The sequence below is a fragment of the Vicugna pacos genome, chromosome 8 (genome assembly GCF_048564905.1).
Source record: "Vicugna pacos chromosome 8, VicPac4, whole genome shotgun sequence".
Taxonomy (NCBI): domain Eukaryota; kingdom Metazoa; phylum Chordata; class Mammalia; order Artiodactyla; family Camelidae; genus Vicugna; species Vicugna pacos.
Window position 1 is genome coordinate 77288983 of NC_132994.1, and position 23861 is coordinate 77312843.

General features: G+C 53.8%; 1 long non-coding RNA gene across 2 annotated transcripts; it reads right to left on the bottom strand.

Annotated features, from left to right (window-relative positions):
* Nucleotides 1-502: 502 nt before the first annotated feature.
* Nucleotides 503-2956, bottom strand: LOC140697945 (uncharacterized). 2 transcript variants are annotated; one of them, XR_012075331.1, is made up of 2 exons: nt 2219-2956; nt 503-1399 (listed from the first exon to the last, which is right to left on the bottom strand). It is a non-coding gene; the product is annotated as an uncharacterized lncRNA (long non-coding RNA). The 2 variants fall into 2 exon arrangements; XR_012075332.1 differs by lacking the exon at nt 2219-2956 and adding an exon at nt 1780-1825.
* Between the last annotated feature and the right edge of the window lie 20905 nt (nt 2957-23861).

The window sequence follows — 23861 nt, forward strand, 5'->3', positions numbered from 1 at the left end:
CTAACACCCGTTCTGTAAATTTTGATGCTGGTCCTTTTTAATGTTAAAAAACAGGAGCCAAAATGGATCCAGAAAATAACTAAATGGTTTCCTGTCTCAAATGATCCGAGTTATGGGATGGTTGAAAGTCCAGGCGTCCTGGCAGCAGGAATGACAAGTCGACATGCGGTTTGCGGGGCGGCTTTTCAGTTAGTTTCTCACCCGCACAGCAAGACCGCACCACAGCATCAGGGCGGTGGGCAGACGCGTGCCTACACTAGGGGTTAGGATGTGGAGGGAAAGGCACGTGCATGACTGATGAGTGACCCAGAATTGCTAGCAGGGACCATCTGCCGTCTTCCCTGGGACTGTGTTGACAAAACACATAGCCTCTGTTAGGAAAAGCCAGTGTCACCCAGCCCTCGTGACAAGGAAACCCAGTAACGCCTAAAGCGACCTGGGGTAGAAATCAGAGACGGTAAAGAACCATCTGAATGGCAGAAGCATAAACAAATCCGCTGGGTGAATGTTTTAGCAGAGTTTTAACGTCACTGACCAGTAAGTCGGAGGCACGGGATGGTAGCAAGAGTCGGAGTGAGACCTTGGTCCTGACCGATGTCTGGGTGACCTTGGGCGTGCTTCTTGACCTTTCAGGCTCTAGTTTTCACATGCGCCACACACGACGCTCAGGTTTGTCCCACATTCCATGCTCCACTCTTTGTTTTGGACAAAAGCCCCATGGCCACTGTGGTTGGACCTCTTGCTCAATTCATTGTCTGCTGCTCTTTGCTCAAAGGATCTACCAAACCCTCTCCACACAGGATTTGTTACAAACCAGCAGTGGCGTCCCCAGCCCTCTGCTGTGCGGGCTGCTGTGAAGTGTCCGGAGGCACTCGGAAATGTTTTTATGAAACTTCAAACAACCTTAAATCTCCTCTAGTTCAGCCTCCTTTACAAATCTAGAACTCTTCTCCAATAACTCAGCCTCTGCTCACCTGCTCCGCTGAGTGTGCCCAGAGGTATGGCTGGGTCTTAGCAAGGCAGCCACTCCATCAGTGACTCCAACGGCGAGAACATTCTTCCCTGCCCCGTTGTCGCAAACAGCTGGAGTAGACGAGGAAGTCCAGAAATGGATCCAATAAGGGAACAAACGCAGCCTATCCCCAAATGGCTTATGCCCTCAACATACAGCACACTAAAAAGTCAATGAAACAACGAATAACTTAGCAGTAAAATGGGCAAAGAACAGGAGCGGATAGTTTACCCAGAAAGGAGATATCTTTATACTCAAGCTGATGCCAAGTTAAACTACGATGAGGTAGCATTTTCAACTCGCAGGGAGGCAGAGGTCAAACAGCTCAGTGAGGCTGCTCCTTAGACCGTGAGGAAACAGGCATCCTTCTGCATTGTGGGTAGCAACCTACACGAAGGGAAATTGGGCAATATCTATGAAAATACGAAAGCATGTATCTTTTACCTACCGATTTCACTTCTAGAATAATAAATTACAGCAGCAGGTCTCAAGCTTTTTGGTTTCAGGACCACCTTATGCTTTTAAAACTATGGAAGATGCCAAAAGCTACCGATATTTACCATATTGGAAATTTAAACCGAGACATCTAAAAGGTATCTGACGTGTTATAAAAGGACAATAATAAGTCCATTGCATGATAACGAAATAGCATATTTTTCCTAAAATTTTTTTTAAATGGAGAAAATTTTAAAGAGTGAAAAATATTTTAAAATATTTAAAATAATATTTTAGAGTATTTTTTTAAATCAGTGAAATGAAAAGTATACATTTGTGCAAGTCTCTTCAACGCCTGGCCTCAGCGATGACGTGTGGGTGCCCACAGCTGCTTCCGGGCTCAGCCTGTGCGACGTCGTGTGGGCTGAAGCCTGGGAGGAAGTCTGCCCCCCACCCGGGGGGGGACTCGGGAGCGAGGGGTCCCAGGCCCGCAGGGGCCGCGCTGTGCGAAGCCCAGTGCCACAGACAGCCCCACACGTGTGAACGGACTCACTCGCCGGCTCCCCCGCCGACGGGCGGTTTGCACCGCAGAGGACCACAGCCCCGTGCCCCGAGGCGGGACGGGGGAGACGCCGCACGGCCCCTGAAACGAGCGAGGGGCGGCCCCCGGGGACTGGGTGTCACCCACGGAGCTGGCAGGGGTGCTGCTCAGGAAGGACTCGGCGCAGAGCAATCGGCAGCCTTTCCTCTTTCACACGCGAGACACGTTACCTCCCCGGAAGGAAGTGCCACGACGCCGCCGAGGGCTGCTTCCCGCGCAGCCGCGGGCTCGCTCTCCATCCCGTCCGCGCGCTTTGTACTGAGGCGGGGGGCCCCACAGAGAGCCCCGCACGACCCGCAGGCAGGGCCGCTACTCTCCGGCCAGCACCGTCCGCTCCCTGGCCCAGCGGCTCCACCGCACTGTTGCCTCCGAAACGGCTTACTCACTCCCAACCGGGCTCACTCCTGAGTGGCTCCTTCCTTCACGCCTGACTGGTTCATTTCCCGAACTTCCAATTGGTCCATTTGTAGTCCTTTATTTGCATGGAGCCTACTCCTGATTGGTTATTTCTCTCCCTCCTGATTGGTCCAGTTCTACAACGCTTGTTCCTAATTAGTCAACTTTCGTCATACCTCATTTGCATATGATGTTGCAAAGTGCAAACTGGAAGCCTACGAAAGCTGATGTAAACCTACAGACGGGGTCCAGCGCTTGGAGTGTTTACTCTTCTGGGCCCGCTGGTGTAGTAAACCTGAGTTCTCCAGCCCTCCAGTGCTGCTTGGTCTGTCACCCGATCCAGGTTGCTGTCACAACTGAGCTGTAACACATTTTTCCACAACAGTACCTTTGGAATTTTGTATCCTCTGCTTGTATCTTCCGGTGAAAAAATTAGTTAATTAACATAAGCACAAACTTTTAACCTGTTTTGCAAGGTTGTTCTGAGGGCAAAATGAACAAATGCATGGAAAACAGCCTGGCGCATTGTAGATAATCAATGATTGCTGAAAAACCAATGGTTTTATATAATGTGCTAACTCGAGGTTTTGTTCTTTCAAGTTCTGAGTCATCCTAATTAGCACGGCCACCCCCCAGGGTCTCCCCTGAGAGGAGCGATCGTCCCAGGTCTGGTCAGGAAGCCGGTAAGCTTTTATTTTCAAGTGTTCAACATGTCATGTAAATAATTTTGGGTAACCAGATCATTCTTGGGACAGTACCTTTTCTTCTCTCCTCAGCTCTGATAATCTCCACTAGAAAGAACCTTCCAGAAACCAGGGTCCTTACACCCACTGTGGGAGACCAAGGAAGTGAATGAATCATGGATTTTCTGCATCTATGGTACGTCCTTTTTTCTGTGTGGATTCATTTCCATCCGGTTTTGTTTTTAATGCCGCCTGGTGTATTCTTCCTACACTGGCACTGAGAGGCCAGCCCACTGACGAGCACTCCTTGTTTGGTGTGTAGGGATTCGTTATTCTGTTTCACTTGGTCTTAGGCTTGTAAGATTTTAGGCCGCAGCAATATTTCTTCCTCCATAATAGTCAACAATCACAATCTAAATTTAGGATTCAATTTAGGAAAAATGTCCTACCCATCTACAATTACTTTGTTCTGTGTTTTCAACAGCCAACGGAATAATAAGCATCGGACGCCCACTGCCTCAGCTGTGCTGTGCTGGACCACACGGTCCAACCTCACACCGTCTGTCATGCTGACGGACACTGTTTCCTGCACGTTCCCATCTTCTCCGAGTTGGTGTGATAACTACATCTTCCCAGGAAGAGGGTTAAATATATCTGTTCTTAGAGAGAGAAGCCAGTCCACCAGTGACTTGTTAAAGCCACGCCCTCATGCCCGGGGCCCCGCATGACGTTTGCTGAGAATTCTGGTCCATTCCTCACTGGAGGGTGTTCATTTGTTCATTCACTCATTCATTCACTCCCGAAGCTACTGAATGTCTACTCTGCAAGTCCTAGGGCTGGAACAATGATGAGTGAGACACGCCCCAGAGGCAAACTCAGAAACCTTTCCAACTACACTCCCCCCCAGACGCCCCGCTCCTGGTCGGGGGAAGTGAAAGCCGGTCCGAGTGTGGGAGTCCATCCTTACGCCTCTCTGGTGATAGTCACACCCACTGCAAACCTTCCTTTCCCAAATCTACTTTGGATTTAAAAATAAACACTGTTATTTAAAAGTGGAAGTGGAAGTGTTCCTAGAAGTTGACTTTGAAGGTTGCATGTGGTTCACTTCGAGCACAGATCGGTGTCGGGTGGCTCTTCCTCCCTCGGGGCGGACTGTCCCCTGCTCCCCTGCAGGCGGCTTGCAGCGCAGGCCTGCAGCCCTGCGTCGTGGGCGGTGAGAGTCACCGGATGGGGGCACTACAGGCGCAGGGCCACCAGGGCCGTGCAGCCCCTTGGGCCAGGCCGGCTGGGGAAGGCGGGGTCACCATGCTGACGTGGGCTTGCAGGTCAAATGTCAACGAAGCCTAGAGGTTCTTCTCGCTGTCCCCTAAATAGGAAATGGACGGTGACAAGTAATGGACTGTCCGTTAAAGATGAATAACCGGGCCTGGGAGAAAGGACTGGGAACGCAGAGAAAACCATATGAGCAGTGCGGGAAATACTGCATCTGTAGATGTCAGTCAGTGACTTCACACAGCTCTGCCCGTGCGGTTTTACAATCGCAAGCCCTGAACCTGGCGCTTTTCCCCAGGAGCTCAGAGCGAAGATACGATGGTGGAGTCGGGGGCTTGGGGGATGACTGGGTGCCTTCTCCGTCGCTGGCACCTCCAGGGAGGCAGACAGCTTGGGCCAGTAGCAAACGGGATCTTCCTACTCAAGGACACGCCAGAACCTGGCCAGGGTCTGCCGTGGGGACGTCGGCTTCTCCAGAGGACGTGTGGAGGGTACTGGCGCAATGATGTGGAGTGGGGTTGTGACCTGCCTGCGGAGCCCTGGCCCTCCTCCTATGTAGCTGCCCGGGATCCTAAAAATTCCAGTGCAACTTTATGCAACTCTCTGTGCAGCTGGACACTCTACTTCTAAATCCACATTTCTGGAGCTTGGCTGGGCCACAGTCCCTTCTAAGTCTCCAGGGGAGGCTGGCCCTAACTCTTCCTAGCTTCTGGAGATGACCAGCGATCGTGGGCACTTCTCAGCTTATAAGTACATCTCTCGTATCTCTCCTTCTGTCTCTCTCCCCTTCTTATGAGGACACCAGTCACATTGGATTACAGGCCCACCCTCCTCCAGTGTGACCTCATCTTAACTTAAATAATTTCACCTGCAATGGCCCCATTTCCAAATGAGGTCATATTCTGAGGTTCCAGGAAGGACGAGAATTTGGGGGCACTAGACAGCCTCCCCCTCCCCTTTTGCCTTATTCTCTATCCCAGAGCCATTCTGAAGTCACTCCCTTTTCAAACCCGAACCTTCCCTCGGCCCTAACTGGCAAGGTCCGGCTCCTCCTCATCTGTCCTGTCCCAGTGCCCCTTTATCACGGAGGCATGCTCAGCCTCTCCCTTGGCCCTTCCCCACCTTTCTCCCACTTTTGCCCATTACTGGAATTTTCGTAGCAAAACTGAGCCTGGGAGTGATGCAGAGGAGAGATCTATTACACAGGACTCTCCTTAGAAACTGGGATGCGGCAGGGAGCTGGGGACGTGCGAGCAGGACCACAGAGGGAACTGAGGGATGGGGAAGGGGGCAGCTGCGGGTACAGCCGATCAGCCCGGATCTGGGACCAGCCGAGCCCTCCCACCGCTGCAGTCTGCATTCATCCTGCACCGATTCTTCTAATGATAATCGCTCCTTTTTACTTTTTCTGCTTTCAGGGTTGAGCAATGCCGGTTTCCTAACCACTAGGAAAGGAAGCTGTGAATGCACGTGGGGCGGTGGCGTCTCCTGGGCTCTGGACACGGTGCCTCTTCTCCCACATCTTTGGGCTCTGGAAGGTGGTCTTGCAGTCAGCACAGATGTGGAAGATTCATTCCTTGCGAAGCTTGGGCTTGGTGGGTGTGGTCCTGGCATAGTCACCTCTGTTGTGCTGGATTCAACTTACATTCTGCAGAGCCGGGGGAGTCCTGCCCTCATCTCTGAGCAGAGAGTGACGGCACGGCCGGCGTGAAACAGTGAACGAGGGTGGCAGTGCTTGCACAGCAGAGTTAGCACTGGAGTTTCAGAGTCCGTGAGCACAGCCTGTGGGAGTGCGGCTTGGTGCAGCCAGTACGGAAAACAGTATGGAGATTCCTTACAAACTGAGTGTAGACTTGCCCTGTGATCCAGCAGTCCCACTCCTGGGGATATACCCGAAGGAAACTCTAATTTGAAAAGACACGTGCACCTCAATGTCCACAGTGGCACTGTATACAATATGCAAGACATGAAACAACATATGTATAAATACTACTCAGCCATGAAAAAGAGTAAGACGCCATTCGCAGCAACATGGAAGGACCTGGAGATGATCATACTAAGTGAAGTAAGTCAGACAGAGAAAGACAAGTATCATATGATACCACTTATACTTGGAGTATGAAAAAAAGGACATAAGTGAACATATTTACAAAACAGAGAGACTCACATAGAAAACAAACATGGTTACTGGGGCTGGGAAGGGATAAATTGGGATTTCGGGATTTGTAGATAATACTATATATAAAACTGATGAACAACAAGGCCCTACCATATGGCACAGCGAACTATATTCAATACTTGTAATGCCCACATTGAAAAAGAGAATGAAAAGGAATACATGTACATATATATGTATAACTGCTGTTGTACAGCAGAGATCAACATAACATTGTAAACTGACTATACATCGATTAAAAAAATAAAATAAAATTAGTATTCGGAAGCCAGAAATTTAAAGGAAAGAAACTTTCAAGTGCAAAATTAATGAACATTATGAAAATCAGGAGTGTACATTTATAAAGATAGATATATTGAACACATACTGTCATTTTACAAACTTATTAGTGGATAAGATTTTAGAAATAGTATTTAAAATGTGCTAAATGCCCCACAAAATAAGCAATAAATTATTAATAAAAATGAAATGAAATATTGCTGCTTCTTTCTTAACAACGTGATCTTCAAAATCATTGCATCTGTGGTGGCATTGTTATGACTGACCTCTGTCTTTCACCCTCCCGTCCTCAGTTGTCACCGTAGATGAGGACTTCGCTGCGGGGTGACGTCATGTGTAGCCTGCTTGCTCAGGAACCGCGAACCTGAGGACCAGCCTTGACGGGCTTTGCTCTGAGCATCTGCCCCCTTTTCTCGAGGACTTGGGGGGGCACGGAAGCTTGTTTCCTAGATCAGTGCTTCTTGGTCTGATCTGACATTTTAAAGCCACATTTCACATCATTGGTGTGGCTCAATGACAAGACAGCATTTCCAGACTCAGGGGGGCGTCTGCATACTCATTCACCCCCTGCTCCCACACGGTCAGGGGCCAATCCTACAACTCACTTGGCTGCTGAAACCAAGTGTCACTCAGGCACCAGACCGACCTGACGGTCTGTGAGGTTGGTGCCACCCAGGCACGTCTTGACACCTCGAGACCGAAATTTGGAAAATGGGGGCCAGCGCACGAGTGGTTCAACATGGCTTCTTCAGGATCAAACCTCCTTCGCCCTCGTGCCTACAGGGGCTCACGGCGGCCTTCTTTCTAGAGTCTCGCCCGAGCGTCTCTGCCCCAGCAGGAGGCCGAGGGTTGCCCTGCGCTCCTCCGTCCCACCTGGGCTCTGGCGCTTGTCACTGCATTCTGCAGCTTCGTTTTTTATGTCCACTCCTCCACCCCCTTTTTTTATTGAGCTGTTGTCCCCTTGAAGGCAGAGATGGAGGCATTTCATCTGAGCCCCAGCACATTGGAAAAATTCCCTGAAAATGCTGTGTTGTATTTCAAAAAGTCGGAGAGGATTCCAGGAGCCGTTTCTCAGAGACCTTGGACAGCCTGTTGAATAAAAGGAAAGTAACAAATAGGATTTTCATTATTTATTAAACTAATGTTTCACTGCTGCTTAAATTACTGTAACGAAGATAAGGTATATGTAATACACAGTATCTCGCGTCCAAAAACAAAGCAAGACTTTCTGTCCCTGTTCTGGGGGGTGGTTATCCCTGCCGTTGACTGCTGCCTTCAGAGCATAGTGGAAAAGTTAGTTCTATGGAGATGGGAGTTTTCTAGATTGTCAAATACTTAACAACTTACAAAGCTTCGATACAATGTTTACTTGTGAGTCTGGATTTTTTTTAACCTCTGACATTTTTACCTTAAGTGGATGGAACTATGCTCACTTACAAAATACTAGGTGTCACTTAGGCGCTACATGCTACTATTCAACAAAAACATCGACAACCAAGGACACCGCACATGCCTCTGTTGGCAGCGCGCCCCGCCGGCGAGTTGTGGTCAGGCTCCTGCTGCAGAGGTCTCTAGGGACATCTGGTGCCTCTGGATTTGACCTCGAAGACGTACATCAAAGCAGCAGTGGACAAGACAGTCCCCTCTCTGCCCCTCCCCCACTGAAGGGGCCACCCAGCCTGAGGCAAGCGAGCCCTTCCGCTGGTTGAATCGAGCCAGCTGGTCGCTGAGCTCAGCTGACGTCAGCAACAGGAGTGGGGTGCCTTGGCTCCACCATCGAGAGTCCAGATATATTTGGGTCCATGAGCACAAATGATGTCTTCAGGACCCAGTTCTTCTCCTGAGTCTGTTTCTCCTTCTTCTTAAGCAAATGTCTCCTTGTGGTGCCCCCCAGACCCCAGGCTCTGCCCCCTCACCTCTGTTCTGAGCTCCAGACAAAGTCCCAGGGCAAAAGCTGATTGGATGGCTTGGTCACATGACCATGTCTGACCAAGCGTGTGGCCCACGGCAGGACTGGGCTGTGTGTCCACTCCCAGGGCTGGGGGGACACAGCTGTCCGCTCACAAAAGACGGTTCCCCAGAGGGGGCAGGGCCGTTAGAGAGGCTGGGAGCTGCTTCCAGACAGGAAAAAGCCGACACCACCCAGCCGGCTGGCGGGGCCCTGTGAGCTCAGGCGGAGGGCTTCACACGGGAAGGCGGGTTTTACAGGGCACCCGCTACAGCCTCCCTGCGTCCTCCCAGGGCGGCGTTCACTTAGAGCTGGCTCGCAAGCACAAAGGCCATCTGACCTCTCCATCAGTCTCACTGCCAGGCAGCGCAATGAAATTTCTAACAAGACAACAAAACTCACTTCTCTTTCATTTTCTCTTTGTTTTTCTTTGTCCATTTTTCCATTTTTCTTCTCCATTTTCTCCCTTAATTCATCCTCTTTCTCTACTTTCAATCGCTAAACAGTGTTAGTAATATTGGTAGCCTGCCTTAAGTTTCTTACTGGAACAAGGGAGAGGATGGTTGGATGGATGGAGAGACGGAAGGAGGGATGATGGAAGGTGGAGGGAGGGAGGGAAAGATGGAGGGAGGGAGGAAGGGATGGGTGGGCGGGTGACGTGCTGGAGAGGTGAACAGCCATCGAGAAAACTGTTTAATACTTCAGTCAGTGGTGGAGCATTTGGTCCAGGAAGTAACCCGCCTGACGGGTCTGGCCGGAAGGCCTGGCTTGCTGCTGCTGGACGAGGGGGTCGCAACAGGTCTGCTCACGGTCAGGGATGGACCTTAGATTAGGAAGTTCCCCCTCTGAGGCCACGCTTGAAGCCTGTTTTCTGGAACCATTTTCCATACTTCCTGTGGCAAGAGAGAAATACTCTTCTAAGAGCAGAACAGGGCGTTGTAAGTGTCTGTGTGTCTGCGCTCTTTGTGCAGCTGTACTATTTGGCAGCCGAGGCAGCTTTAGGGCAGAGACTCCTCCATGATGACTTTTTAATGGGAATAGAAGTTGCACCATAAATTGAAACGGAACAACTTTGGACGCTGACCTCTTTTCCGACACAGCTTTGCCGCGGCAGCCTTGGCCCTGGAAAGGAAACAGCAAAATCCTGAAGCAGGAATTTCAAAATCCAGACACCGAGACCACCCTCCCCTGTGGTCAGTATGTCCTGAGACTGGACAGTGTGGACCAGCCACAGCATGCATCCTTCCTCCTGGTCAGAGGGCGCAGGACCCCACACGTTCAGACCCCGGGAACGGGCAGTCGGGGCTTCTGTGCTGTGGCGAAGCTGCTCTCCCTACGGAGTCTGCGCTGTGCCTGATGCCGGGAGGGAGGCAACTGGGAAGAGGGGTGCTGTCCAGGCAGCCTCAGTGACTGATTCCTTTTCTGAGGCTTTTTGTGAAATAACAGAACAAAGCCTATATTCTGCCAGACGCCTCCCACCCCCGGACGCTGAAGGAGTGGATCTTACAGCCCCTTAGGGCTGCCGAGCGACCCTGCTCACCACACCCTCCTCTGCTCCTCTCCTGGGAGAGGACAGTGAGGCGTGCAGGGGGGCGCACAGCCTGGGGGGCCTGGAAGCAGCCTCAGCATCGGAGGGCCACGCGCAGACCCCACGCGGAGACCCTCGCAGCGTTAATTACACGCGGGGCACCTGGGCCGCGCAGCTCACGGCTCTCACCCTCAGATTTCCATTTCCCTCTTGTGTTTTATGTTCTTTCTTTCTCGCGCTCTGGGCCTGGCCTGAAGGAAAAGGAAGGGTGAGGCTCTTTAAATATTTTCTGCATGTTTTGCTGGCCCCGCCGGCTGGACGAGGGAGGAAACACCAGCTATTCCCAGGGAGGGGCCGTCTGGCCTCGTTTCCGCCAGGCTAGCTTCAGGATTCGCAAAACTTGTTAATGAAATCCTCGTTGCAAAGCAAACCACACAGACGGGTGTGTTTTCCCATCGGGATCAGATCGTAATTGGGGTCTGTCTCCTGTCTGCACGTCTACTCGAAACGCGCAGCCAGAACCAACAACAAAGATGTAAAAGCCATAAAATCTTTACAACCATTTAAAATAATAGGACGTGCCTTGTAGGAATAGTCATTTGTGAGCTGTACACATTCTTCATAAATCAGGCGCCCGAAATGTCAACCCACCAGATACACATTTAACCTCAACAATGAGCGGCAAGAATAAATCCCAGCCACGCGCTGAACCGGCTGCCGCCCTCCGTTCTTTGCTGACATTTAAGCGGATAATTTTGGAAGTGGATGGTATGGTCCCAGGAAATTAAAACTAATCTTTTCTCCCAATAAATTCTCTCATGAGGCAGATGCACTTGAAATAATTTCATTGATTTTGAGGTCCAAATTAGAAAATTCTTCTCAAGACATATCATTGCAATCTTCAGTATGGACCCAGTGCTGGTTTATCGTTCCTCCGTCCCGCTAAGGAAACCTCCAAGGTGCCCAGGCTCCCTGCGGACTTTCCTACCTCATCCGTGCCCTTTGGTGCTCGTTGACTCAAAGGTCCTCAAGGGCTGCAAAGCCGTCTCAGGGCGAGGATTCCGCTTCCCCTGTCTGCTGGAGCTTCATCCTCCTGGTAATCCTACGAGGCATGAAATAGAATTGTGTCCATTTTCTAAATGAGGAAACGGAGGCTCAGAGACGTGAAGTGCTTTGCTTGTGGTCACACAGCTCTAAGTGACGGACTCATGCCCTAAGTCCAGGTGGACCTGAGTCTAAGACCTCAGGCTAGCGAGCAGAGCACGGGGGAGGCGCTGTCCGCAGGCGGGCTGGGGTCCAGAGGAAGGAGGAGGCCTGGAGGGGGCCGGGGAGACGAAGATTGCAGACCCCGTCCTTCTCGGAGGCCCCCCGCACCCTCCCTGGCCGGCTCCCTGTTATGTTCACATGGAGGTGTCTCCTTTTGGAGTTTGCCTTCAGGGCACTCAGCTGTAGAGTTGTTAAGAAGTTTTTTAATTTAAGAAAGGAAATGTGTGAATTTTTTGGACGCTAGCCAAGGAGCAGAAGGTGAAATGTCTTACTGCCTCCGCGGCATATTAACTCTGAAAACTGCGCTTCACTAATATTCTCAAAGCCCTTGGACGCTGACTCCAAAGCGCACAGAGGCATATTCTAGGGTGGAGCATCTCTAAGGGACTCGCAGTTGTGGGAGCTGAGTCACCGAGAAGGGGCCATGTGTCACCTCCTGGTGCTACACACAGCTGCCTCCCACCGGTGACTGCCAGTGGGAGGGTCAGGGAGCCGGGGCCTCACCCAGTTCTGTGGGTTGCGTGGAGTGGATTAGCTCACATCACAGAAACACTTCCCACTGCAGTTCCTCGTCGGCACATGGAGCAGGCTGTGGGGATGGCCTGGCGCCTCTCAGGGCCTGGCTCCGCTCTGGGTCACAGCCCCTCCCCTCTGTATCGAGGAGACGCTTGTTGGAAACACAGAATCTCCAGCCGCTCCAGCTAGCTGAATTTCTACAAGATCTCCAAGATCTCCTGTGCACGTGAGCGTTCGAAAAGCGCCCTCCCAGAGTCCGAGGTGCTCTGGTGTCAGCAGGCAGTAGCTTTGATCACTTCTAGGAGCAAGAGAAACAGAGCCATCCTTTCCTGAGGCCCACAGGCTTGCCCCAAGGAGACCCTCCGGCTGGGCCTGCAGCCTCTTTCCAAAGCTACTTTCACCTGCCCCTTCCCGTCCAGCGTGGCCTCGGCAACTCCCTCTCATCCCCAAAGACGGGCTGCTTCTGCCTGCGCTCAGCTCTCTGTGTCCTCCTCCCTCGCTCGTCTTTCTGCACAGCTGGTCGCCCTTGACAACTGGCTGAGTCCTCACCGCTCCGCTCCCCACCTAGTCACTCAGACCCTGAGGGTGGGGACGCTCTTCTCCTTTACAGCCCCGGGCCTGTGCGCACAGCTGGGCGCACAGGCTACATGCTCCGTGGAGACTTGGAGAGCGAGGAACGGGAGGTCGTCGCAGACCCTGGAACGAGACGGGCGTCTGGACCAGAGCTCACGAAGCACCGAGACGTGGATCACGGGGTTATGCCACAGGTCCCTCTGCTAACTGTTTACAGGTGGAAAAGTGACAAGAGGTCTGGGAGGTGTCACACAGTAAGAAATGACTGGGATGGGAAGTACAGCAACTGGGAGGCTAACGTCTGTGTCCCTTCCCTGCCTGCAGCGTCTGGATCCCGGCCGTCCCTGTTGGGCGTGGAGACCCCTGCACGGCGGCCCACCTGTTATCACCAGGCCCGGGCTTTAAAAAAAGTTAAGTAAAAACCATCTCTCTAGTGGGGTTTTTGATATAACTGAAGACTCTAACATCAGATTTCCCCTATTTCTTTAATGAGGACTGGAATCGTTTCCAAGAAGAGCGACGTGTGGTCGGAAATAGGCAGAAGCCGCCAGGATGCTTAGCGGCGGGTCACGGTTGGTGGGGGTGGGGGAACGCCCCAATATGCCAACGCTCGGGGTTAACACCCGTCTCCGGGAAGGCCAGCTCCTCTGCGACACGCGGGTCCAGCCCTGCAGGGGCACAGAAGGCTGCGCCAGCCGGCATCCGGGCTCCCTGACCCGGCCTCCCACGGGCCTCACCCAGCCTGTCGCACGCCTTGCCCATGCTGGGGCTGTGCTGAGCTTTGCTCGCTGTCCCCTCTGTCTGGAACGCTCTTCCTCCACTGACCCGGACGTCCCATTCCTCCACGGCCGTGGACCTGAGACGTCAGTGCGCGTATCCTCCCGCTCAGCAACCTGGGACAGCACCTGAGACACCGGCCATTTCTGTGTGGAGGGAGGTGGGGCCCATGCACGGCTCTTGTCTGCTGTCCCGCACAACTTTCCTTTCTTGTTTTTCAATATTTTTTCCTCTTCAATTTTTAAATTTTTTTGGTGGCGGTGAGGTAATTAGGTTTCATCTATTTCACTGACGGAGGTGCTGGGGGTTCAACCGGGGACCTGTTCGGAGTACGTGCTCTGCCCCTGAGCTCTGCCCTCCCCTTCCTGTTCTCTTGCTTGTAATTACTAACCAGAGCAGCCTCTTTGGGGAAACTTGGAGAAACCTGTCTTCGGCTGCGTCATGCCCCCCGGGAAGGCAGGTCCAAGCCCGAGCCCCCGGGCCCGGCAGTGCCACCTGGTTTGGAACGGTCTTTGCACAGGTAGTTCACTAAGACCAGGTCATAAGGGGCACCCCTGTGTCAGAAGCTGGACATGGTGAGGCCTAGCCTCTCCGGGGCCTCTCCGGAGCACCCTGATTGCGGACTCCCGGCCTCAGACCCGGGAGAGGACGCCTTCATGGTGTGTGAAGCCACCCTGTTTGTGGGACTGTGTCATGACAGCCCCAAGAAACCCACCCAGTCGCCCCTTGGAGTGTGGCACAGGCAGACGCCGCCTCCTCATCCTCCCTGCAGTCTGGCCGTCCCGCGGGGCTCCCGGCTCAGTGCGTGTCCTGTACTCCCGACCGGGCTCCCGGTCGCCTCCCGCTCCGTGCAGTGTCCCGGGGGCCCTGGCTGGCGGCTTGGTTCACCAGACCTTCGCGGGCCAAGAACAGCGCCTGGCACTCGGTAGGCACTGGACACATATTTTTGGGTGGAAAAACTGATATTTTTTGCAATGGTGCAAGTGTGTGAGTTAAGAAAATGTGCGCGATTTAGCCGACACGTTGAACATCCGCAAGCTGACCGCCAGGAGGCCTCTTCCCAGACGGGCTGGGCTGCCGTCCCTGGCGGACCTCACCGTCCCGCAGCGGGCCCTACTCCGGCCTGTCACCACATGCCGTCTTCTGTCCTGCCTCCCGCGGCCATGAGCACTGTCCCCACCGCCCCGGCAGCAGACCCCCTCCCACCCTGTCCCCAGCTCCCCGGCCCCCTCCAGCCCCGCCTTTCCTTATGCCGTAAACTTTCCGGAGGGATCGAATCCCTTCCCAGCTTAACTACCCTCATGGACTGTGGGGTCCCAAGCCGTGTCCTCTGTCTGCTCCAAACGGTCCACCACCCGCACCAGGTCTGGGGGTCGACGTGGGGTGAACTGCTCGAATTCTCCTGTCCTGCCCTGGGTGTGTGTGTCTGTGTGTGTGTGTGTGTGAGTGTGTGTGTCTGTGGGGGTGTGTATGTATATGTGTGTGTGGTGTGTGTATGTATGTGTGTGGGGGTATGTGTGTCTCTGGTGTGTGTTATGTCTGTAGTGTGTGTGTGTATATGTGTATCTGTGGTGTGTGGGTGTGTGTGTGCGCATGGTGGATGTGAACACAGCTGCCCAGTGAAGGACACCTGCGTTGCCTGCAGCTCGGGGTCACTGTGACTAAGCTGCCACGAGGATTCCGCATGACCGGAGGTTTCCGCTCTGAGATGAATGGCCAGGAACGCAGTGTTTAGGTCACATGCTAAGTGCACATTTAATTTTTATGTAAAGAAACTGCCCACCTCTCCTCCAGCGTGTCCGCGCCATCCCCCCACCAGCCGTGCGGGGGCGCTCTCGTGCCTCCACATCTTCCCCGCGTCCAGAGCTGCGCTGTTCCAACAGGTGAGCAGCGACGGGTCACTGCGGATTTAATTTGCGCGTCTCCAGTGGCCAGTGAGGTGGCATTTGTTTCCATGTACTTGCTTGCCATCTCTGTCCTCTTCATGAAATGCCTGCTCATGACTTTTACTCATTTGCTAATGTGATTTTCTTTTACTGTTGAATTTTTACAGTTCTCTGTATTTTCTAGATACGGAGTATTTATTGGACGTGTGGTTTGCAAATATGTTCTTCAAATACAACTGGTTTTTTCGTCCACTTCACAGGGTCTTTTCCATTAACAAGCATTTTTAATTCTGAAGAAGTCTGGTTTGTCCGTCTGACTTTTGTGAATTACGCTCTTGGTTTCCCTTCTCCAAGCTCTTCGCCCTCACCCTGCGGCTGCTGTATGAGGTGCTTTCCTGTGATTTACTCCAAGAGTTTCACAGTTTTAATCTTAGCATTTAAATCCATGGTCCACTTTCAGTTCCTCGTATAAAGTATGAGGCTTATGTCAGGGCACTTTTTTTTCTGTTGGGTGTCCAGCTGCTCCAGAACCACTTGTCCAAAAGGCTGTCATTCCCTCATCAAATTGTTTTTGCAGCTTTGCCAAAAAGTCACATCTGTGTGGGTCTGCGTCTGGGTCCTCTGTTCTGTTCCATGGACGTGTCTCTCTCCCAGGACCACACTGTCCCGGTGAGCGCAGGCTCGTCGTAAGTCCCAGCATCAGGCAGGCGCGTCCCGCGTCAGTCCTCTTTCTCAAAGCGATTTTAGCTATCCTAGCTCCTTTTCCTTTTCATATGAAGCTTAGGATCAGCTTGCTAATGTCTGGGAAAAAAAAACCCTTGCTAGTATTTTCATAACCATTATGCTAAATCCATAAGGTCACTTTGAGACCTGGCGTCTGTATTGCGTTGGCTCTTTCAGTCCATGAACATGGCAAATCTCTCCTTCTTCTCGAGTCTTTGATTTTTCTTCCATCAACATTTTGTCATTTGCAGCACGCAGATACTATGCATATTTTGTTCAATTTATACCTAAACGTACATTTCCTTTGGAGCATTTGTAAGCAGCGCTGTTTTTGGTCTCAGGGTCTGTATGACTTCTGTTCACACATGTGCGTGTGGTCGCCTTGTGTGCGCTGGTCTCCCAGCCTGGGTCCCAGCTGAGCTCACTCACCAGTTCTAGGGGTTTTCATAGAGTCCTTGGAATTTACTTAGACGATCACATCATCTTTGATTAGAAGCCGCTTTATTTCTTCCTTTCCTGCCTGTATGCTTTTTTTTTTCCTTGCCTTATTGCTCTGGCTACAACTCGCAGTGTTCCCTTGAATACAGGTAAGTGTGACCACCCTGATTTCTCCCTGGTCTTAGTGGGGAGCATCCATCCCTTCACCGCCATTTGGCACGATGTCAGCTGTGGCTTCCAGGTAATTATTTTTCATGCTCTACAAGTTTCCCATTTCTTCTGCAACATGTTACCACAAATTTAGTGGCTTAAAACAACACAGGTGTATACTCTTATAGTCCCAGAGGTCAGAAGTCTAAAACAGAGACGTCATCAGGGCTGCATTCCCTCCGGACGCTCTAGCGGAGAATGCGTTTCCTTGCTTTTCCAGTTCCTCAAAGTCACGTGCATTCCTGGTGTGCATTGTCCCACACCCTCTCTACATCCTTCCAACTTCTGGTTTCCATCATCATACTGTTTTCTTTCCCTCTAACCCTCCACCCCTTACAAGGACACCTGTGATTACTTTGGGCCCATCTAGATAATCCAGGATAATCGCTCCCTGTTGAAGTTCTTGACTTAATTGCATCTGCAAAGCCCCGGTGCCACGTCACATAACCACAGGGCCAGGTACTGATCTCCGTGGGGGCCGCAATTCTGCCCGCAACACCCTGTGTTCTAATTGCACGTGTGCCAACCTGGTGGTGCTCTACACTGTGTCCCCAGCATCTAACACAGTCACTGGCGTGCAGGAGGACACCATGAAGACCTGTCCGCCCACTGCTGGGTGGCTGAGCAAACCTTGCTCCTTTAGTGCCCTTGAGAAAGGAGAAGTGTGCGCTACTTTGCGGCAGAGGTACAGTGATTAGTTTATTCTGCTCTGATACACATTTGTAGACTGATGGGGATCTCAGCACAGATTCTTTGAAATTAGGCCTTAGAAAAATCCAAACTGTAGGCTTTCCACGGACATTCCCATGTAGAAATACTCACAGCTTTCCAGAACACAGTCCCGACTCCCACCTGGGCAGACCAAGCCAGAGAAGGACACAGACGCTCCTTGAGTTCCACCTTCCCCTGGCAGGCCGTCCCGCACGTGGGGCCTGCTTCATGCTGTCAAAGTCAGCAGTCTGTCCATCTCTTTACAAAAGTAGACTTGTCTCTACTTCGTCCACCTCCTCCTCACCCTTCCTTCTGAGCACCTGCTGGACAAGATGCTCAGGATCACCCCCTTTCTCCCAGAAGGGGACCTGCTGGGCCTGCCTGTCCTCAACCCTGCTGCAGCCTCAGTGAGTGGGGGAGCAGAGGAAGTGGAGTTTCGCGGGCTTTTCTAGGACCAGTTCATGTCCAGTTGTGTAACTGAGGCCGTCACCAGTAGACTTGGCCGAGGACAGTCTGAGGTTTCGGCTCATGGGTGGATGTGACAGGACCGTGGAGTCATCACCTGAGACTTTCAGAAGGAAGGGCGGATAAGGGCGAATCCAAACCCCAAGACCCACGGGCGAGGTTGGGTGGTCTTGCCTAATGAGAAACTTTCTTGTAAGGAGAAAAAAGGACAACAGGTTTTTGCTCTGTTTTGTTTTCTGTTCTGCCTCACTTCTTTTTCTGAATGAAAACCCAGTGTTTTTCATTGGGAGCTCCATGGGCGTTTTGGCAGGATGACCCCTCCTCCTGCAGGACCCCCCCATCGGGTGGGGTGCTCTCCGCCCTGGGGCCTGCCTCACCCCGCTCCCCGCCTCACCCCGCTCCCTGCTGCTGTGGCTGTAAAAACTGAAACACCCAGATGTCTCCAGACGTCCTGACAGAGAGCGTTCGGCTGCGGCTCAGAGACCTGACCACGGGTTATTTGAAAGCCCTGTTTTGGATTCTCAGTGAAGACTTAATATCTTCTAAATCTGCTTTTTTTCCCTAGTAAGGGACTAGGAGGGACGCTATTAATTGAGATGCTGCTTACCTGCAGCACTAACTGTATCCTTTCTGTCCCCTGAGTGGTGGGGATTTGCAGCAGGCAGTTCTGGGTCTTTCCCGCCTTTTGAAGCTCATTTGAGAGACGCTCAGCTCTGGGCGTAAAGGGGTCATCAGGGATCGCAGGCTGCCTGAATGCGCGTCTCTAGGGCTTGTGCTTTTGAATAAACTATCTGTCGTATGTGTTCTTATTTTTTGATTGAAGTACAGTCAGTTGACAATGTTGTGTCAATTTCTGGTGTGCAGCATAGTGCTTCAGTCATACATGTACATGCATATATTGCTTTTCATAGTCTTTTTCGTTATAGTTACTACAAAATATTGAATATAGTTCCCTGTGCTGTACAGAAGAAATGTACTGTTTGCCTATTTTGTGCATACTAGTTAATATCTGCAAATCCCTAACCCCCAATTTACCCCTCCCACCCCTTCCCCCCGGTAACCTTAAGTTTGTTTTCTATGTCTCTGATTCAGTTTCTGTTTTGGAAATAAGTTTATTTGCATCATATTTTAGATTACGCATATAAATAATATCATGATATTTGTCTTTCTCTGTCCGACTTTCTTCTCTTAGAATGATGATCTCCAGGTCCATCCATGTGGCTGCAAATGACATGAGTTTGTTCTTTTTTATAACTGAGTAGTATTCCATCACACACACACACACACACACACACATATATATATATATATATACACACACACACATGCCCTACAACTTCTTTATCCAGTCATCTGTTGATGGACAGTTAGTATGCGCTCTTAATAAAAAATAAAACACACACACTTTCAAAACCACAGCTGACTCCTTAGGAAATCTTCCTCTGGGACAGCGATGGGGAGGTTGGGATGAGCTCACAGCTGAACCAACGCTACTCTGTGACCAAAACTGGGAGACTCACGACCCTCTCTCCCTGGTACCCAAATCACTTATTTGCCATGCAGTCTGCCTTTGGGCAACGGGGGATGTTGCACACACATTTCTTTTTATTTTGGAAAAGGGTGGATGCTCCACGTGCATCTCCTGGAATCCTGTCTCCGCAAATCAGCTCAGAAGCCCTGGCTCCACCAACAACCACCCACCCTGGTCCGACAGCTGGAGCAGCTGGCTCTGGGCGCCTCCCAGTGTGGGCGGAACCCTCCCAACCAGTCTGTGTCCACCGTTGTCTGGGTTAATGGGACTTGCATGTCTTTGTTTTTGGAGCTGGGGGAGGGGAAGCCAGAAGGGAAAGGGTTGGGGTGGGGGTCTCCTTCCTGCCAGCTTCCAGGCCAGGGTCTGAACCACCCAGAGCACGGTCGGAGCCAGGCTCTCACTAAATGCTGGAGACCCAGGGCAGCTGGCATCTTCAGGCCCAGGGGTCACGGAACAGTCCGGAGGCTCTGCTCTGCCTGGCCCGGCTCGGGCTGGCCGAGGCCCGGCAGAGAACATCAGAAGAAGCACCTTCATCTCTAAGGAGGCCTTTGTCTCCAGGGCCACTCCCTTCCCCCGAGGGCAGCAGCCGGGCTGCGTCCTGCCGCCTGTGGGCAGCAGCTGGGACCGCGGCCGAGAGCCTCCCCCGGGCCAGGGGATGCTCGGGTGGCCTTGGAAGACCGTGATTTGGACCCAAAGTCACAGCCAGCAGCCAGACTAGCATTTGCCAGGGCGAGACTGAGGCTGAGTGGGGAGTGGGGTGGGTGAGTGCACGAAGGGGAGCCCCGTCCTTACCCCGAATCTCTGGTGTTCGAAGTAAAATTTGACTCTCCCATTGATGCGCCAGACCAGGCCCAGTGGCACTAAGGGCTGAGGCTCCAGCCGTTTACTCGGCTCTCTTCCACTTTCCAGCCCGGCAGCTGCCTCGGCTTTTCCCTCTGAGGTTCCCAAGCTCGCGCGTGTCCAGGCACCGTCACCCGGAAGGTGCGGAACACTGATCCGGGGTCTGCACGGGGGCGGCACAGTCAACATCTCGACGCCCCTCCCGCTGTCCTTCCCCACCGAGGGCCCTTCCCTGGGCCCCTGGTCAATCCAGGGCCCTCCCGGCCCCCATCATGCCAAGCTCCGGGCCCAGGCTGCTGCTCCTCCCAGTCTCCCACCTTCAGTCAGGACCACCAGCAGGAGACGAGAAGGCGGGGCCTGGGGTGAGAGGTGCCCGGATCTCAGCAGGAGCCTCTGTCTGCCCACCAGCTGCTGGTAGGTTGGTGCGTCCCTGGGGGTTTGGTTTAGAGAACAGGGTCCAGGGTGGGACCCTGCAGGGGGGCCACTGAGCCCAGGGCCGCCTGCCTCAGGTCACCTGTGTGCAGAGCCCCTCCCTTCCCTTCCCTTCCCTCCCCTTCCCGCCACCCGCCCAGGTCCTGAGATTGTCCTTCCTGACAAACACTGCTTTCCCAGGCTGGGGGCTGCCTCTGTGTCCCCGTCATCCCTGGGCACAGAACTGGAGCCAGCTGGGTGAGTCCCCGACTTCAGAGCAACCAACGGGGACGTAAGAGGCTGGGTGAGCACAGCCTTGTCTCCATCAGAGCCAGGGCCCACGAAGGATCTTCAGAAAGCCGGGAACGGGCGGGCCGTGGCCGCTGGAGCCAGCCTGTGGAGGACACCACCAGGACCTTCCCTGCTGCGGAAGATCACGTGGGTCTCCTGGGCACACGGGGGGCGTCAGCCCACCTGATAATTGCCGGGTGGGTGGACATACGGCTTGTGGTCCCTCCTGACTGCAGGTTTTCTCATTTTCATGACTTTTCTTATAACCTTAAGGCCACCCGGTCAAGTAGCTTGCACTGCCCCAGGTGACCTAGAGACCGCTGCAGGCTGCCCAAGTTGGCCGGACGTCGCTCGGCAGGGCCCTGCCCGTCCACCAGCAGCAGGAGGGGCAGCCAGGGGCACTCGGCCACCGCGGGCTTCAGGCGCCAGCCAGTCCCAGTTTCCTGCAAAGGGGGTGCTGAGGTGAGGTCTCTGACCCAGGGGCGTGGGACCCAAGCCGCCCTGGGACCATCAAGCCTCCATGGTCCCTCAGAGCTGTGGGAGCCTGGCATTTTAGGTTTGCTTGTGCATCACAGTCCCACTGAGAGCCCCACCCTTTCTCCAGGGGTGAATTCCCCACCAGCAGGGACAGGAAGCCCCACCCCGGTGATAAGGTCTCCCAGATCTCAAGCCAGGAGCCGAGCAGAGATTTCATCAGCCTGGGAGGACAGCCTCCCCCGATTCTCACCGAGGCCTTGTGTTCGGGTGGGTGCCAGAAGTCGGGGGCCTCAGGCCAGCATCCTGGCCTCCGCTTGCAGGACGAAGGCTGAGATCTTGACGAGGCAGGAGCGCCCAGAGGAGACTGTGGTCCTTGCTCTCCAACGAAGGCTGAACCAAGGGCTTCCTTTGTCCTCAGTCAGAGTCTCGGGTCCCACGGAGCTCAGAGTGTCTCCTCACTGGGCCCTGCCAGGATCTTGGAGCCAGAGGAAGAACCTCGAAGGTGCCCGGTGTGCCGGCTCCTTGGAGTCCCGCCAGCACCATGGCTAATCCCATCGGGGAACCCCACCACCTGCAGAGCTGGGCCGCTGGCACCCAGGGCTTCGCCGAGACTCAGGTGTGTCCCTGAGAATCTGTCCCCTGAGAACGCGGATTCCTCAGCAGGGCAGAACGTAAAGTATCTGAATAAAGCAAGGCCAGCCTTGTCCTGGAGGGCACAGGAGCACAGGCGGCCTAGCCACCTCGCCGGCGAAATCCCCCTGCAGAGTGCTGCCCGGCCTGGCCCAGAGGGGGCCCCGCTGGGGCGCTGACGTTCCCTGACAGCCAGCCCTTGCTCCGAGGGGACAGGTGATGGGGGGGATCCGGGGCAGAGAGCTGACAAGAGTGACCACAGCAGCTCAGGCCCCAGCACCCGGGCCGGTCCTGGCACCCGTTTTCAGGACGCCCAGCCTGGGAGGTGAGGGCGACAGCCTCCTTTTGCACCTTCCCGTCCCCGGGAGGCCAGTGGGGTCTGGACTCCCCCCACCCCCAGCCCAGCGTGTGGGCCTGTGGCCGCAGATGCAGGGGGATGTCTTCATGTGCTCTCAGTCTGAGTCACACCCCTGGTGGAGAAGGCGCTGGACTTCAGGGTGACGGGAGTGAGGATGCGGGCGGAGCCCTGCTTCCCTGGCGGCCACAGCATCCCGGGCCTGCGAGGCGGGTCTCCGGTCTCAGGGACGCTCAGCCGAAGGGTCTGGACAGGAGCTTTCAGCCCCTGGGCCCTCCCACCCCACCCCCCACACTGCGAGGTAACAAGGCCATTTGGCTTCTGGTCACCATTGTGCCAAGTGAGGGTCTCCCTGACACCGGACGGGGCTCAGGAGACCAGGTGGGACCCTCTCCAGCACAGGGCCAGAGACGTGTCCCCACAGTTTCTCGTGGGGTCTGAGAAGGGGACGTGCACTGTGATGGGCCTCGGTGGTCCTGCTCCCCCAGGCACAGCAGGCAGAGCTGCGCAGGCTGCCAAGACAGAGGTGTGCAGGGAGAGGCGGTGGGTCCCTGCACCCTGGGGCCCCCTCTCCCGTGCCCACTGCGTCCTGAGCGTTTCCTCCTCGTCCCCGCTCTTACCTGAGGCGTTTGGCAGGAGGTGTTGCAAACCTCCTGCTTCTAGCTGGGGGCGGGTGCTGGACAGCGGCCAGGACTGTCCTTAAATACAGATCCCAGGTGCCCAGCAAATCCCCCCCAGAAGAACGAAGGCTCATCGAATGAGTCAGCCCAGGGTACGGGGACGCGGGATGAGACACGTCGCTTGGGCTGGACAGGACTGTGCAGCTGAAGGGGGGACACTGAGTCCAGGGGCTCACGACACTCTGGCTTTGCCCAAATCCCTGAATCTGGTTAGTCCACTGCGTGCCGGACTGCATTTTGATAAAAACCAAACTTTGTGGAGAATTTTCTTAACTGAATTTTCCAGCTCTGTGTTTCATTGGTGACCTAACAGGTCACTGACCAGCAGGTCTCCCTGGAGAAGCAGGGGGTGGCTTCTCCAGGCCTTTGTGGCCACCCCTCCAGGACACCTTCCCTCCTGGGGTAGCAATGCTCCATGTCCTCTGTGGCCACCAGGTGGACACGCCACCCCTCTCCTGGGGTCCACCTGGCTCTGCCGCACCTCGGGGACCCTGGGCCTGTCCAGAGCACTCCACACATGTCCCCCTCTCTCGCCCAGGGACACTCGCACCCCGTCATTTACCTCGTCCGTCTGCCGTTGAGACCCAGCTCAGACCACACCGCCGGCATGAATATGGTTAAACACCACTTCTTCTCCTGGTCCTTCCTCCACGTGACCCCCAGGGCGCGAGCGCCCACCGCGCTCCAAACCCCACGGGCCACCGGGGTCTTCATCCTGGCCAGGGGGCGGCTCGGTCACAGCCCAAAGCGT